The sequence below is a fragment of the Miscanthus floridulus genome, chromosome 16 (genome assembly GCF_019320115.1).
Source record: "Miscanthus floridulus cultivar M001 chromosome 16, ASM1932011v1, whole genome shotgun sequence".
In the NCBI taxonomy this organism is placed as follows: domain Eukaryota; kingdom Viridiplantae; phylum Streptophyta; class Magnoliopsida; order Poales; family Poaceae; genus Miscanthus; species Miscanthus floridulus.
Window position 1 is genome coordinate 28,030,611 of NC_089595.1, and position 17,846 is coordinate 28,048,456.

The 17,846-nt window shown below is 44.3% G+C and overlaps 1 pseudogene; it reads right to left on the minus strand.

Moving 5' to 3' along the window:
• Nucleotides 1-1,890: 1,890 nt before the first annotated feature.
• Nucleotides 1,891-10,652, minus strand: LOC136510473 (putative disease resistance protein RGA1; annotated as a pseudogene).
• Nucleotides 10,653-17,846: the final 7,194 nt, after the last annotated feature.

Genomic DNA, 17,846 nt, shown 5'->3' on the forward strand with positions numbered 1-17,846 from the left:
AGGTGCCATGCCTTGGAGCGCCTGGTGGAGTCCATCCGTGTCCCATGCCCGAATGCGGCCCATGGCTGCAACACCAAGCCAGCCTACTACGACCACTATGGCCACTGCAAGACGTGTCCATATGCACCGTACCGCTGCCCGAGCAAGGAATGTAGCTTTCTTGGCTCAACAGATGCGCTCCTGGACCACTTCGCCAGTGCACATGGCTGGCTTTCCACCACCAAGATTGGTGTGTTTGAGGGGCACAGCATTTGCCTCTATGACGGCTTCAACTTCCTCCTTGCTGACTGTGCTGAGGACGACAATCATGGAAGCACTACCACCACCATCAGCAGCAGTAAATACCTGTTCCTCCTGAATGTGACAAGGCAGTCGCTTGGCCGTGCCATCACCGTGCACCTCATCGGTCAGGAGTCACCCTCAGAAATACTAAGATGTGTGCTCAGCTATTCACTGGTAGTCTATGACCCTTGTGAGCGCTGTAAGTTCCTGGCCAGCCATTCTCTGCGATCTGAGATCAATGTGGAATGCATGGACCTCTCCAATGGGCCGCCTGACCCTGCCGACTGCTTCCACTTTGTTGTGCCAGATTCCGTTCTTGGAGACAAGAACAAGGAGGATCCTATCCAGGTCAATGTCTGTATCAGCATCATCAATCTGCAGTAGTTACCTGTTGTTGTTGTTGTTGTTAGGCTAGTACCTCATGTTATCCACCACCACTTTCATTCTTGGTGTTTCTATATGTATGCAAGAGTCGATGTCATTTCAAGTGGCATGGCAATGACAAGAGTGTAGAAACAATAGACACTAACATGTCTTGTATCCAAACTAAGAATGACATGCTAGCATATCCCATTCTGTAGACATCAATCGTCTGATGGGGTGGCAGAGTGGTTGCGAATGCCAGTGACAATTATATTAGCTCGAATATGTTTTACTACCTCTATGTTTGGTTGAATTAGTAAAAAAAAATGAAATAGATTCATACAATAATCTGATGGAATGATGAGGATCTTAGGTAGCAACACTATCGCTTTAATAAGTCACAAAGCAGTAGTGCTTTGTGTGTGTCTTCCTGGCCTCACTCTTCTGAACATTGCTATCTCCTCCATGAAATGTAATGTACCCAGAGCTTTGAAATTGTCCCAAATTATAAGAGATTTAAGGTGAAGTCATTGCTCAGCTTAGCTTAAAAAGACAGCATTATCATGCACACCAACCTTTAAGATCTATCACCAACCCATATATATAATAATTATTATGTCTTCACAATTATGGGAGGGATATATGCATCATTTGTAGCTCAGGGCAGAGAGGAATACATGTCTCAGAAGAGGTACCTAATACCATTCAAGTGCTCACAGCTGAATGATTTCATTGGCAAGCTGATGTTGTACACTTAGTTACAGAAGTGGTGTTGTGACTTGTGAGCACCAAACGCTAATAGACGCTGACACAACACACACAATACACAGGAGTGTGTGATCCATAACTTGGGGACGTTGTGGAGAGCTGAAGATCCGGTAGAAAGTTACTAACAGCCGCGTTAACAATTCAGTATGCATAAAGTAATTAAATCACAGGTGGAGCTTCTTTAGTTTGGCAGCTTGGATTTCATGCTGTCACATGTCAGCACTTGAACACGCCTCTGTTGACTACAACTTCGCCTAATGTAGGAAATTCCCGTGAATCTGATAATACTCAGAGATTAAGTCGATGCTTCGTATCGTCCAGGAAGGATGCTGCATGAAGGCACACATAGTCAACGAAAGAAAGAAGCAGAAACTAAATTCAGTTTTACAGCCTATGAAACTAGCTTGTTGGAGTCAGTCAAAACTCAATGGTATCAGGAGAGATCCCTACTCGGGAACTTTTGTGATGCAAGATCGATCAATTTTTACACGAAGGGAGACCGTATTTCCATGATTTTGGGTCCATTAGTTTAGGCCCTGCAGATGGACAACAATGTAAGAATTCTCTGTGCATCAACTGAACCATAGTAAAAAAAAGTAATGTATATAACTTATAGTAATGTTGAGCTACACCAGTCATAATGGATTGCTCATTGCAATAGAAATGTTTACATGCCATTGGTGGTAAATATTCATTTAAGAATTAAGAGTATTCAAACACATACTTCTTCGATAATTATTGAAGTAGATGCTGCAAACAGGGCACGTTGTAGTTCGCAACACATAGCTAGAACTACAGTTATATTCTGGGACAGAGGTAGTACTTTAAAGAGAATTTTTTTAACACTTTCTGTAAACTAATTTTAAATCTAACTCTATTTTTTTTTCAAAACTAACACTTTTGGCCGCGCCTATTGCTATGGCGCGGCCAAAAGCCTGTGCCGCGCCATGCATGGTGGCGCGGCGGGTGGCTGACGTGACGACGACCGCAAATGCTGACCGGTGACATGGCAGGGCTTGCCCCCCTACCGATCTTGGAGCGGCAGTGCCGCGCCATGGAGCATGGCGCAACAAGACCAGATAAATATCGCGAGCGAGCCCGCCCGCCCGCCCGCACCCGCCCACTCCCGCCGTTACGGCCACGCCACGAACGCCGGCGCGTCACGGCCGCCCGCTCATATCAAGGTACCTCCCTCTCGATTTCTTGTTATTATGATTGTTATTGATTTAGGATAGTTAGGGTTTTATGATTGTTATTGATTTAGGATAGTTAGTGATTTAGGATAGTTACGGTTTTATGATTGTTAGTGATTTAGTATAGTTAGTGATTTAGGATAGTTAGGGTTAGTGATTTAGGATAGTTAGGTTAGTGAATTTGTTTGTTTAGGTTTGAGGTTGTGTGTTGTAGTATAGTTAAGGTTTGGTTAGGTAGTTAGGGTTTAGGTTACTGTTAGTTAGGATTTTGGGTTTAGGGATTGATTATGTATTTATTATTTAGTTTATAGTTAGTTATTTAGTTAGGGATTTTGGGTATAGATACTAGTTTTCAAGTGTCGGTACTTAGTAGTGCGTGATATGTCGATTTGGATGACTTGATGAAGTTTCGTCAAATGCTTATTTTTCTAGTGAAGTTGTTTAATATGTTTGTTAATGTTACTTTGAATATATATATGTGCTTTCATATTGTGTTTGTATTGCATAACAAATAGTTCAAATTTTGCAATGCTACATAATGTTAATTTGAATATTGTTAATTTGAATACTCTAACCCTTTGTTTATCAATTTGTAACAGGATGACCCCTCCCACGCAGCACCCGGTGTATCCCATTCTTGAGGTGGAGTACGACGACCAACACCGAGCATATATCTTAAGTGACACCGACACAGAGGTGGCCTTGCCTCATTTGAGGCCCTGCACGCACACCAGGGCGCACCAGCGAGACGAGCGTTACGCGTCGTATATACGGCGTGCCGGTTTTCTCGAGCTTGTTCGTGTTGTCAACTACGGTCTTCCGCCCTTTGATCCAGCACTACTTACAGCAGCTGTAGACAGGTACGAGTGCCTTCTTTGTACGTAAACATTCTTATAACAAATTTGAGTCAACTAACAGTCGTTCTATATTCTTATAATAGGTGGAGGCCTGAGACCCACACGTTCCACCTACCTTGCGGCGAGATGACCTTGACCATGCAGGACGTGAAGGCTATCTTTGGCCTTCGGTTGGGAGGACTTCCAGTGACGGGTATAGTTGACAACGATCATTAGAGGGAGCTGGTGGCTCAGTTCACTAGCTTTCTTCCACCGGACGACGAGGTTTCAAAGAAAAATAAGTGAGCAATTCAAGCCTATTTAATACTTGCATTGCTTTCCTGCAGCCATCGGGTCTCATTTTTTTAGTGAATTTTAGAAAAAGTTACGGTGTTTCGTCGTCCTGGATCACAGAGCGCTTTGATTACTTGGACCCACAGGCTGAAGAGGCTCAGATCGACAGGTTCGCTAGAGTGTGGCTCTGACACTTCCTTGATGCTTTCCTCTTCCCAGATGCCTCGGGCAACACCATCAGCTGGATCTTCCTTGACATACTACGCCAGCCGTGGTAGAACATAGCGCACGTATAGCTAGGGCAGCGCAGTCCTGGCATGGACATATCGACGGCTGTGCATTGCCTGTCGTCGCACCTCAGGGTATGCGGACCTTAGGGGTTGCTCCTACCTACAACAGGTTTGGTGTTGGGAACGATGGCCCATTGGGAGGCCCCTTAATACTGGTTTACCGATAAGTACTTCGGTTCACTATATTCTTTGAGGCAGTTATATATGATTAAATTATTAATGGCTAATTCATTATCGTGTTCAATGCAGTAATAGAACGGATAGGATACACTCCCTACAACTCTGTATATCTGGATGGAAGTAGAGTTAGTTAGAGGGAATACGAGGCGCAAGTACAGGGAGTACATAGACGGCCTCGACGTCCTGACACAGTACCAGGTTACGCTCTCTTTACAATCATACATATGTCTTGTTCGATGTAAACTATATCACAACATAACTCAATTATAAAATATTCAGGTGCATTGGTGTCCTTGGGATACTCTAGAGCTCCAATACTATCTGAGTCCTGTCACTAGGGATGAGTCAGACGAGTATTGCTGCCGCGTCCCTCTTATTTTCTTTCACGTGGTCAAGATTCACTTGCCCATCAGGGTCTGCAGACAGTTTGGAAGAATGATAGGCTGCCCACCACCGCTTTACTCCACCAACCAAGAATTGTACGGGTACGTTATCGATTAATAATAAAGCTACAATTCAGAGGTGTGTGTGGTACAACTAACATCATTTTATTGCAGGTATGACCGCAGGAAGAGATACAAGACCAAGGATTGGCGCGTGACACACAACGCGTACATCCACTTGTGGCAGACCAGGGAACAACAGCCGGTCCATGCGGGTCCCCCACACGACCAACATACCTTCGACGAGTACCTACGGTGGCTTCACAGGTCTACGAGGACACATATCAAGCCCCCATACACTGAGGAGGAGATTGACGAGGACTCGGAGGAAGATGTGATCGAAGATGTGTACGACATTGCCACTAGGGAGGACACACAGCTACAGAGAGCCCCGCTTCAAAGATACGTGGTAAGATACTTGAATGGTACAATTTGTTATCCATTTGGTATTAAGTATGTGTACTAAAACTGTCCAATCACGTTTCTGTACCCTGGCGACACAATTGTCAAGGATGTCCAACGAAGCAGCGTTCTGGCTTCACGAGTCTAGAGGGCAGGGGCCAGGCGTTCTCGAGGCTTTTGTGGAGGTAAACATAAACTTGTCCGTTCCAAATATGTTTCTTTAGTGTATATGCGTTTGTGAAATGCACTAACTTTAACGTCTATTTATGCAGAAGGTGAAGAAGAGCTGCATGAAGCTAGCTCAGAAGCTGAGCTGCATGGACACTCCTTGGGTGGAACCGCCACTCCTGGCGTAGTCGGGTGGCACGTCTTCGGCCTCTTTGAGGACACCAGCCGGCTCTTCTCAGGCGGTGAGAGGTGCCACTTCAGCAGTGCGTACACCACCACATCATAGCGCTGGGAAGGACCCTGCAACCGAGGAGGAGGACGACGACGACGACGACCCCCCGGGCTTCCGCAGACAACACGACCAGTGGGACGATTGGCCGTAGGATGAGATCGGCATGTCTCAACTAGGTGGTGCCCCGCTTGGTACCCAAGGAGCCTCACATGTACTAACAAAGGTAGTTTCTTTAAATACGTAGGCTCCATGAACTAAAGATCATAAAGATTATAAGTAATCGTGTATATCATATACTTGCAGGGTACGAGCCGTACGCACTGGCAACGCGACCACACCGACGTGACCACACCGACGTTGGCTACACTCTCAATGTGTTGCCAACAAATCCGAAGAGACAGAGACGTCCGAGGGATTCTTACACTCCTGGGTCTTAGTTTGTTAGGTCGAACGAATATTGACGTCCGAAACTTGCAGGCTTAGTTGGTTATGTTATGTCGAACTTATGTCAAATTAATGAAAATGTTACGTGGCAGCTTGTCAACTTACGCACGGACTTTATTTATTTGCTTCATATTCGTTTCAATGCGTCGCGGCAGCACTGTCGGCGAGATTAAGTAGCAACTAGTTCGGGAACCGGTAGTCCCAGCATATCTCGACGCCGGTGGCCGGCGTCTTGACCCCGATCCTCCCGAGCTTGGTCATCGCCGCCACGAAATTACCAAAGAAGGCACCCTCGTTACACGCGCAGTAGTCGACCGTGCTGCGCGACCTCATGTCGGACTAAAGCACCTGGTCAGAGCCCACCGGCGAGGGGTCGAGGAAGCCGGGATCCATGGTCACGTCGCTGCCGATCCTCACCGACAGCAGCCGATCTTCTGTCTGCATCCAGGTACTGCCGCGCCATGCGCCGTGGCGCATCACTGCCGCGCCAAGATCGGTGGCGCAGCAGGCCCTGCCACGTCACCGGTCAGCATTTGCGGTTGTCGCCACGTCTGCCACCCACCGCACCACAATACATGACGCGTCACAGGCTTTTGGCCGCGCCATGACAATAGACGCGGCCAAAAGTGTTAGTTTTGAAAAAAAAACAGTGTTAGATTTAAAATTAGTTTACAAAAAGTGTTAAAAATAAAAAAAAATCCTTTAAAGATACAAGGATGTATAGAGGAGAGGCAGTATTAGGTAATAATGGCTTGAAATTAAAAAAAGAAGAAGATGAGGGGATAGAAGAATACCTTCATGAGGATCTCTTGAATGAGCAAGTGACAAGCGATGATATTCGATGCTGTCAAGCCGTTGTGGGAGGTGATCGTAATGAGGCTTCATATTTATGGCTGGGCAGTGTTCTAATACGGGCATGCTCCCCCAATCCGGTGATTCCAACTTATTACAGGGCCCAATAATATGCATGTCCACGATTGCATCCAAATGCCCAGATATGGAACAAAGCTCTGGACAGGCATTAACCCATAACTTCTCGAGAGACCGCAGTAGATTTGGAAGCATTGCCAACTTATCGCAACGCACTATAGATAGAGTATCTAGGCAAGTAAAGAGTTATTTCTTGGCAATTGCTCTGGCTCTCTTCTGGGTTCGAGGGCATTGTCATGCTCCAACTGTACATTCATCGACTCTGTATCATCTTTTCCCCACATGAACTCAAAACTACTACAATTAAATATGTTGACGTATGTAATAGATGCAGGAAGGATGAACAGCTCTGTTAACCTTTCATAGTTTTGTATCTCTAGTTTCTTTAGATGTGGTAGGAGCTGCTCCCTTGCTCGTGGTGCTACTCCATTCACTCGTGCACGGCCAGTTAGCTTAGAGCAGCTACCAATGACTAATTTTGTCAAGGATATCAAGCTTAGGAACTTTTCCTCTGGCCAGTAGATGACAGAACTGCAACTATGAATCTCCAGTGCTTGAAGTTGTCCAAACCATTTCCAAATTCCCACTTTTTGTTGTGGAGTTGAGCCGTTGAGGCGAAGAAAAAGCTGCAGCCAGTAATTTTCATTTCTGGAATTGATAACTCGTGATTCAGATCAAGCTCCAGAGTTGCATCTTTGTCACTTACAGACAATTTTAACAAAGACAAGGAAGACAAATATCTGGATGAAAATAGTGAAAGAGACAGTTGTGCCTTGTCTTCTTTTATCTTTATCACCTTGATCTTCGGTGCTTCAGGTAGATTTGTCAATCTGGGACAGTTCTGAATATCAAGCTCATGAAGCACTGGAAATGCTAGTTCTCTTGTTGCCACCATATTGAAGTCATGTAACTGGTGTTCCTTTGATGCTGGAGATTCCATAGATGTCATATTGCCACACAAGCTCTGCAATTTATACAGCTTAATCAAGTGAAGAACTTGAAGAGCCCTGAAATGAGAAAATTCAGGAAATTCCTCACACATTGTACAGCCAACTAGATGGAGCTCGGTCAAGTGTTGGTGAAACAAACTAGGATCTTTCACCCACATCAGTAAATTGCAGCTTTTGTAGTTCACTATCCTTAGCATCGGTATCCCACCAGGAGGTTTAAGAGCATCTAGTACCCTCTGATGACAATCTTGTATTAGCTCTTCATGATCCTCAGTATTCCATTTCAGAGATAAGTGGGTTCTCTTTATTTCCAAGATTGACAGCTTTCACCTGCTCTTCATTTGCATTGTCTAGGCCATTTAAATCTAATTCACCACCAAGGTTTAGATTTTGGAGTTCACCAATATTGCTGCAACCATAGCTAGAACCCACCACAAAATATGTCAGAGTCTGTAGAGAAGTGAGTTGTCCAAGGTCAGGAGGCATCCATTCCAATGATATGCATCCATGAGTGTAGTGATGTCGGAGGCTTCTCATATACTTCATATCATTTGGAAGCCGGCAAAGAGACCGGCAATTAGAAAGGTCCATTGTCAGCAGATTATATAGTAAGGATATTTCTTGAGGAAGTTCTTTGATCAGCCAATTGCCTGAGAAGTTAAGATACCTTAGGTGTTGCAAGTGACTTGGCTTGATTAGAAACTTTTCTGTTAGACGTACTTGCATTGCCCGTAGAGACTTACACTTTGATAAATATATGGTTGTGTAATGTTTGTCCGGTTGCGAATCTAACAATGTTTGGAGAGTTGGAGATTGCTTCTTCAGAAAATCATTCAAAGACCGTGAGATGATTTGTATGACATAAACATGCAGCGAGTAGTAGGATTTGACAATGAATTCTCACTGGATCTATTAACTATGGTTGCACATTCATTTCCCATAATATACAGAGCCACATCATGCATAAGGTCATGTATCTTGCATATTTTTCTACAACGGAGCTGTTTTCTTCTTCCATAAATATCAATTGGTGCTGGGGTTTGCTTCACATCTTGAAAGAATGATCTCCAAGCTAGCTGGTTAAAAATTTCCTTGCCTACCATGTCAGGATTATCTTCTTTTTGCACGGGTATAAAGTCACTAGCCATCCATAATTGGATCAAACTCTCGACATCAATCTCATAATCTTTGGGAAACATAGCACAAAATGCAAAACACTGCTTCATGTTTGACGGTAGGTCATTATAGCTGAACTTGAGTATAGGAAAAATCTGTGTCTTCTCATTGCAAATGTGACTTTTGTGTAATATGTTCTTCCATTCTTGTATGCTAGTCTTGGTACTCAACATAGAGCCAAATGCTTTGGCTGCCAAAGGAGAACCTACACATCTGTCCACAATCTTATCCACAGTTACATCTAGCTCATAACTTATTGGTGTTTGGACACTGAATGCTCTGCTCTGGATAATTTCTTTGATATACTTGTTACCCAATTTTTTAATGTTATAGGGTCCAGTTTCACCCGTGGTCATAATTCGAGCTACTTCTGCATCACGAGTTGTTGTCAGTATTGCACTGCCCCTGTCACCTTGCTTAAGGCATGTCATCAGTTTTCCCCATTTTTCTGCATCCCGATTCCATACATCATCCAACGCAATTAGGTACCTGTTTCCACTTACTTCTTTGTGGAGATCCTGCAATGCTTTCTCACGATTTTGCTCATGTGTCTGGCAAATGCTTCGTGCAATGCTAACAATATCAAAATCTTCTGACACAACACCACTTCTGGAGACTGAAATCCTTCTGGACTTCAGGGTCATTGTAAATGAACTGCACAAAGGTAGTCTTACCCAGACCACCCATTCCAGTGATAGGAAGAACCATGAGACCCCCATCATGCTGAAGCAATATCTTTCCCGTTCGGCTCGCTGAATCTTAGCTGAAACTGGTTGAAAAACACTGTTCTGGTTGAATTGTTGTGAGAGAAAAACACTGTTCCGGCTGGAAAAACAAGTCGAATATAGGGTTAGCCGAACGAGGCATCTCCTGCTTCTACTCATTAAGTATGCCAGGTATAATACTTCAGGGGGTTATTTAGACTTTTTCTTTTCTTTTTTCAATCCCCTTTCTTCATTTTACGCTCTACGGCACAGCCGTGACGAGCCTACACGGACGCCACCGCACCAAAGGAGGGCAGGCGCTCAGGCCCACCGCGCTGGCAAGCCGGCCAGGCGGCACCACAGCCGCACATGCCACCGTGCCGCCGAGGTGCGCTGGCAGGCATCCAACTGGGCGAGCAGCAGCCGCGCAGGCCGCAGGCCGCAGGCCGCAGGGCGTGGGCGTGGGCGTGGGCGTGGGCGTAGGCTGCCGCACCGGCGAGCCAAGCGGGTTGAAGGCGAGGGAGAAAAGAGAGCTGGTCAATGGAGAGAGAAGAGCAAGCCGTGGGCAAGAGAGAGAAGAGAAAATTGAAGAGAGATAAAGGAGATGTTTTTTTTTCATTCAATCTGCTGCAGCAACTATTTTAGGAATGAGGAATTATGTTTTTTTTTTCAAAACCCTATAGCAAAATTTAAAGGAAATATAACATGTGATCTGGTGGAGTTGTTTTAAAGAAATTGAAACCACTACATGGCACTCGGTTAAATATTCAACAAAATCACAAATTAAAAAGTGTTCGTCCAGACTTGTTCGTCCGGATGCCCCGTTCTCAGGCGTGCAGTGATCGGGCCGACAAGGCACCGGGTCGAGCCTGCTCCCCTCCATCAATATCCGGTGACATTTTCTAGGAAAAGAGACTGAAATTCCCCCGTTCGCTGGCGCGCGGTTTCACTGCGCCGTCCTCTCCGCCTTGCGCCGCGAGACGCGCGGCGCCCCCATCCCGCGTGCCGCACTCCATTCCCCGCCACGATGCCTTCCTCCCAATCCACGCTGCGCCAGCCGTAGGTGCTCTCCCCCGCCATCTTGCTCGCTAGGGGTGCTTGCGGCCTCGCGTAGGTGGTGCTCGCCCAGGTCACGTAGTGCCCGCCACTCCGCTGGCACACCGGTGAGCTACATGTGCCGCCACCGACCTCCGCACCGGCATCAAGCTCTACAACGACAAGCTTCGTTCGTCCAAGCAGCAAGGTGACATTACGTTGAAAAGCATGTTGCAAGCGTATGTTTCAAGTATTTCAGATGTTTCAGATGTATGTCGTAAGTGTTTTGTATGGCTGTTGCAAAGTAGATCTAGATGTTGCATATGTTGCAAGTGTTTGTTCCCAATGTTTCATCTATTTTTTAGACATATGTTGCAAGTGTGTTTGTCTGGATATTGTATATGTTTCACACATATGTTGCAAGTGTTTTATCTGGATGTTGCGTATTTGTTGCAATGGTTTTCAAGTGTTTCTTATGTTTCTTGTAAATGTTTTAGACACATGTTCTAAGCGTTTCATCTATCTTCAAACGTATATTGCATGTGTTGTATTTGGATGTTTCAAAAGTAGATCGGGTGTTACATCAATTTCCTCGCTTTTTGCTGCCTTCTCAGACTGTGGAGGGGGTGTGGCAGGGGCCAGTGGTGGGGGCACACCGTGGGATGGCGGCGCGGACGCGAACGCATGCTCTCTCCTTCTATTATGCGGTAGGTAACGCTTCGGTCCCTTTCATTTTTTCTGTTATGCGGGATGCTGAGATGGGACCGTCCTGTTGGTGGGCTGCGACACCAGCCCACGGTTTGGTTGGCTGAGCTGCGTTCGGACGCGCTGTTGGTGCCGGGTGCTAGTGCCTCCGAATTAAAAATGCTACTCTCTCCGTCCCTAAATAACTGTCGTTTTTTGTTTCCATGCCGTAAGTTTAACTAGATTTGTAGAAAATACGTACAACATTTGTATCTCTAAATAAATTTATTATGAAAATAGATTCAATGATCTATTAATTATGTACCATGAATATTAATATTTTTGTATAAAATTAGTCAAAATTATTTATCAGGAAGCGAGAACGACAATTATTTAGCGGATTGTTGCTAACTTCATGATCCATTGCTATATTTTTCTGATCCACCTGCCAACACTAATATGTATCGAATCATCCATGAATTGTAAATAGCAACATCAACTTATAATAACTAGGATCTACTAACTATTATGGGATTCCCTTGTTACCACACCACATGCATGCACTAGCTACCAGCCTACTACGTTATGGTCGCCAGATGTATAGACTATATATAAGGGGTTTTTTGGTTCAGCTCTTACCTGGCTTCTAGCAGCCAAGCTGAAACAAACAACTCAACAGTTGAACTGGCTTTAATTTTGAAAAACTGGAAAGCTGGCTTCCGAAGAAATGAAACAACTAACCTAGCTGTTGAGGGATTTTAAAAAGCTGGAAAATTGGCTTCTAAAGAAATGAACTAAAAGCTAAAAAGCATGTTCTGAGAAGTTTTTGTGGCTTTTAGTGTGCTGAGAGGCTCAAAATTATTACAAAAGCCAATAGGAAAATAAATAACAGCCAGAAAGCCAGCTTTCGAGCCAAAAACCCAAAGCTGCAAGCTGCAGCTCAAACATGAAGATATGCCATCGGTCAAGTCAAGGAGGAAGGCAAATGCGTTTGGGCGTAGGCTGGATACTCATTGATATTGGTGAGTCACACCTTGCGTGGTGTGTGAGGTTTGCTAATTTGGTCCCATCAAAACTAATGGTGGCAACTTTAACCGGTTTGGGCCTCAAAATTGGTATGATGAGTCAGAGGATGCATGGCACCAACAAAAACTTGTGTTGGGGCAAAGCGAAGTCACGAAAATATCGGGACCACTAGATGCACCGACAAAATTATGGATTGTTTTGGCCTTAGAGGCATTTGGGTTGAGTGCTTTAAGTAAGGAAGATTCGAAAAATAATAAATGACTATATATATAGTGGATATAGATTGGCAGCCATCCCTCGGTGGTGTCTATCTCATTACCTGTATTTGTTTTGTCCTAAATCAACCATTTGTACAAAAAACTATAACGATTTTTTAAATGAATGGTCAAAGATAGGAATGTTTGACCTAGGACAAACCTAATGTGACATGTAAAAAAGAACGGAGTAAGTATGTGACTGCAATCTAGATAATTAATGTATGCCATTAGGATTTGATGGATGATTTGATTTCTGGACACAGTAGAAGCACAATTGTTGTTTCTAAATGGAGCATTTAACAGTACTAGTGTTAGTAAATAGGATCGCATTTTCCCTGATGACATGGCAACATAAAGCTACATTACTAGTTAAAAAAAAACTACATTACTGTTTTACCCATCGCCTTGTTAATTCATCCTACTAGTGCCGGTTCAGGAAGGAAAAGCAAGCAAGAACAATCAGTACTAAAATGTTGCTTGTTATGCATATATTTATATTACTCTTAACTGTCAATTTAGTGGATGATTAATGGATTCTTCAATTGGTAAGGGGAAAGGGGAGGGGCACATGACCACATTTCGCATGTCCTCCTCCGAGTTCCCGATCCTTGGTTTGTTTGGTTTGGAGACATTGTGAAATGAGATAGACATGTCTCAGTTTTGACTTTTTAGGGATATGATGGTTCCATCACGTGTTTGGTTGAGAGTGAAGGGACGATCCATGTCTTATGTTTGGTTACAAGACATTGGAAAGTTGGATGAGACTATTACATATGAGGCCTACCTCTCAGTATTTTTTATTTTTTTTCTTCTCCTTTCTTCTCCGTTGCCCCATGCGCTGCCACCCTTGCCTCTCCGCCACTTGCGCTGCCATGCACACCTCAATCTTGACTCCCGTGTTGTCTCACACGCCCTGGGCCCTCTTCCCCCGCATTGCATGCCCACGACCACTGCCCCCTACATCGTCGCATCCGGTGCCACCGCCCTTGGACCTCCGTTCCCATCACTGGTAGAGAACAGAGCTTTACTCCCGGTGGGGAACCCCCCCTAGTCCCGGTTCCCCACCCGGGAGCAAGCATCCGTGACTAAAGGGGGGGGTCCTTTAGTCCCGGGTCAGGAACCGGGACTAAAGGGGGACCTTTAGTCCCGGTGGGTAACATCAACCGGGACTAAAGGTGCCTCCTGACATGCCACGATGGCCGGCACCATTTAGTCCCGGTTGGTAATACGAACCGGGACTAAAGGTTTTTTTTTCTTTTTTCTTTTCTTTTTATTTTTTGTTTTCTTTTCAAAATAGGTTTTCGAAGTCGTATTGTACGCTGCTAATTATACATTTATACGCGCGTATAGTATGTTTCGGTTCAAGCACAATGAACGTATTAAATCACACAATTCAAGCACACACACACACACACACACATATATATATATATATATATATATGCATGCATGCATGCATCATATATATATTTACATGCATGCATGCATATGTGTATTTTACATTATATTATTTCATGTGCATATATTACAAAAGATTGCATTACAGTTGTTGTGATATAACAAGTTTCCTCTCATCCTCTAGCTTGGCTTCCATGGCAGTGTTGGGTCGAAGTAGAACTCGCCCTTGGAATCAATGACCTGGTCATTAAAAAATCTAGCTATAGACTCTTGAATTGCTTTGATTTGGTCTTGCCGTATGACCTTTTCCTCCAACCATCGAGCCTACAGGTTTGAATTAAAGAAAAATAAATTAATATATATATATATATATATATAAAGACATAGTAACACAATCAATAATAATAATTAAATGAATATATAGTGTATTTTTAACATACTTTGAGTCTCTCTGTAGGAGTTCTTTGGGAGACCACCTTGATAAACTTGCAAACATAGTAACCACAGTAGTTGTTCCCCTGTTCCTGCCTCAGACACCACTTTACGAGAAAAAGATTTGTCATCCAATCTGGTGATCTGGTGAAAGCTATATGTTTAATTAATAAAGATGATGCGATTTAGGGGACTTACTTTCAAAGGGATTACATTCAGTGGTGCTTTGCATTTTCCCATGTGTTGCTTCTCAATAAAGGTTTTCCAAACACTGCCCAATAAAAAATTTGCCACGTCATCAGATATAGTTAATCATCATGTTTGTGTGTATATATAGTTGCTAGAGATACCGAAATTACCTCTGGATAATATCTATCATATCTTGGTAGTCTTGTTGTGGTTTTCTCATCGAGTCATAGATTATTAAGTGACTTTTCATCAGATCGATGTCCATCAATATCCAGTGATTGATGCATGTGTTTATAGGATATAACGCATAACACTCATTAATTAACTAGAATCAATATATGAGCCATTAAGGATGATCGACATTATTAACACTCACTTGAAGTTGTAGGGAAAGAGTATATCCTTCTTGTGGCGTTGGTTCACTAAGAAGTTCATGAGGTTACTCTCTGACTCAGACTTCCAATTAGGCTTTGGAGTAACTGGGTCTTTGAATACTATATGGGGATCAACAAAACCAATTTCATTGCAGCCTTCCTTTCTAAGCTTTGTCATTGTAAATCTGCATATATATAGTACTTGTTAGGATAATTTATATGCATATACACATATGATGAGTTTAATAATAGATCAAAAGAATTATTACTTACAGGCAATAGCAGCTAATGATAATTTTGTCCAGAGAGGTCAGGTGGCATAGTTGATGAAATTCTGCAAAGTCAACATACATAACATCATCGCCACGGAACCAATGTTCGTCTCTAATTCTGACACCAACGCAGAAGTCTCCACCGGTAGACGCCTGCATGTACCACTTGTTTAGCAGGTACATTTGCGTCCCCAGATCACATAAGGCTTGAGGGTTGTATAGACTCTGGCCTAGTACAAATTTTTTCTTCCAAATATCAACCTCCGCCGCACTCTCAATGTTTCCATCACCAAACATTTGGTAAAGGTCGAGACCAGTCTCTTCAATAAATTCACCAAGGTGATCCAAATCGACATCCGGAGGTATGTTTGCCTGATGCATTAATCCTAAATTCGAACCATATTCATTACCAACAACTAGCGGGGGGACTGATTGGTGCGATTGTTGTCCGAGTTGTGCAACTACTTTCCCTGCCCGCTTCTTTTTCTGTGCCGCCTCAATTGACTTGGTGAGAGTGCGGTTATAGTCCGTTAACGTTGATTTGGACGGCTTACGAGATTCCCGCTGTTGTTGCTGGTAAGAAGCCACCTTTTTTCTTAGAATATCTGGAGCTACGAAGAAGTACGGTTTCTCCTTGCTTCTTGATCCTTTTTAAGTTTGTCATAGAATCTGGACATATCTTTTTTATATGCATCAGTTACTTCTTCCTTCTCTTCAGATATTATTTTGGGAATAGCCCTTGGTTTCACGGTGGCTTTCTTTGCTGGTGGGGACTGGTTCTTCGTTTGCGGGGCTGGCCTCTTGCTAGTACTTGGCTTCTTGGTAGGCGGGGTGAAAGGTCCTAATGGCTAGAGGGGGGGTGAATAGCCTAATAAAAATTTCTACAACAACACTTAACCAAATGGTTAGACAATTATGAGGCGAAGCGAGTGTTGCACTAGCCTACTTAAAATGCAAGCCACCTACCACAATTCTAGTTTAGATAGTGTCTATTCACACAATAGCAAAGACACTATCCTATGTTAGTGTGCTCTCAAAGACTAACTAAAGAGCCACACCAACCAAGCAAGCAAGCTCTCACAACTAGCTACACTAAAGAGCTTGTCAACTAGTTTGCGGTAAAGTAAAGAGAGTGGTTAGGATAGTTATACCGCCGTGTAGACGAAGAACCAATCAATCACAAAGATGAATAACAATGAAGACCAATCACCTCGGAATCAATGATGAAGACAATGATTTTTTACCGAGGTTCACTTGCTTGCCGGCAAGCTAGTCCTCGTTGTGGCGATTCACTCACTTGGAGGTTCACGTGCTAATTGGCTTCACACGCCAAACCCTCAATAGGGTGCCGCACAACCAACACAAGATGAGGATCACACAAGCCACGAGCAATCCACTAGAGTACCTTTTGGCGCTCCGCCGGGGAAAGGTCAAGAACCCCTCACAATCACCACGATCGGAGCCGGAGACAATCACCACCTCCGCTCGACGATCCTCGCTGCTCCAAGCCGTCTAGGTGGCGGCAACCACCAAGAGTAACAAGCGAAATCCGCAGCGAAACACGATCACTAAGTGCCTCTAGATGCAATCGCTCAAGCAATGCACTTGGATCACTCCCAATCTCACTATGATGATGAATCAATGATGTAGATGAGTGGGAGGGCTTTGGCTAGGCTCACAAGGTTGCTATGTCAATGAAAAATGTGCAAGAAAAATGAGCCACAGCCGGCCATGGGGCTATAAATAGAGCCCCAATCAAATAGAGCCGTTATACCCCTTCACTGGGCAAAACGCGCTCTGACTGGACGCTCCGGTCATACTGACCGGACGCTGGCCCTCAGCGTCCGGTCGCCCGATGGACGCCACGCGTCATCAGCTTCAAACGTTGTTCGTCAGATTCCAACGGCTACGAAGCTGACCGGACGCTCCGGTTAAAACTGACCGGACGCTGAAGCCCCAGCGTCCGGTCGTTTCTAGTAAGCTCCCCGAGGCATGTTTTTTTGACCGGACGCGTCCGGTCCACCTTGACCGGACGTAGCCCAGCGTCCGGTGCTCAACCCTACCTACTGTGCCGTCTGACAGCTCGACCGGACGCAGCCTTTCAGCGTCCGGTCGCTGAGTGACCCAGCGTCCGGTCAGTAGACCGACGCCAGCATCATTTCGACCAACTCCATTTCAACTCTAACTTCTTCACCCTTGCTCAAATGTGCCAATCACCAAGAATTTTGCATCCGGCACAATAGAAAATAGACATTTCATTTTCCCGAAAGCGCCGAATCCCGCCGAGCTTGCGATACGAGTGTTAGCATGTGTTAGCATATTTTCACAAATATTATCAAGGGTGTTAGCACTCCACTAGATCCTAAATGCATATGCAATAAGTTAGAGCATCTAGTGGCACTTTGATAACCGCATTCCGATACGAGTTTCACCCCTCTTAATAGTACGACTATCAAACCTAAATGTGATCACACTCTCTAAGTGTCTTGATCACCAAAACAAAATAGCTCCTACAAGTTATACC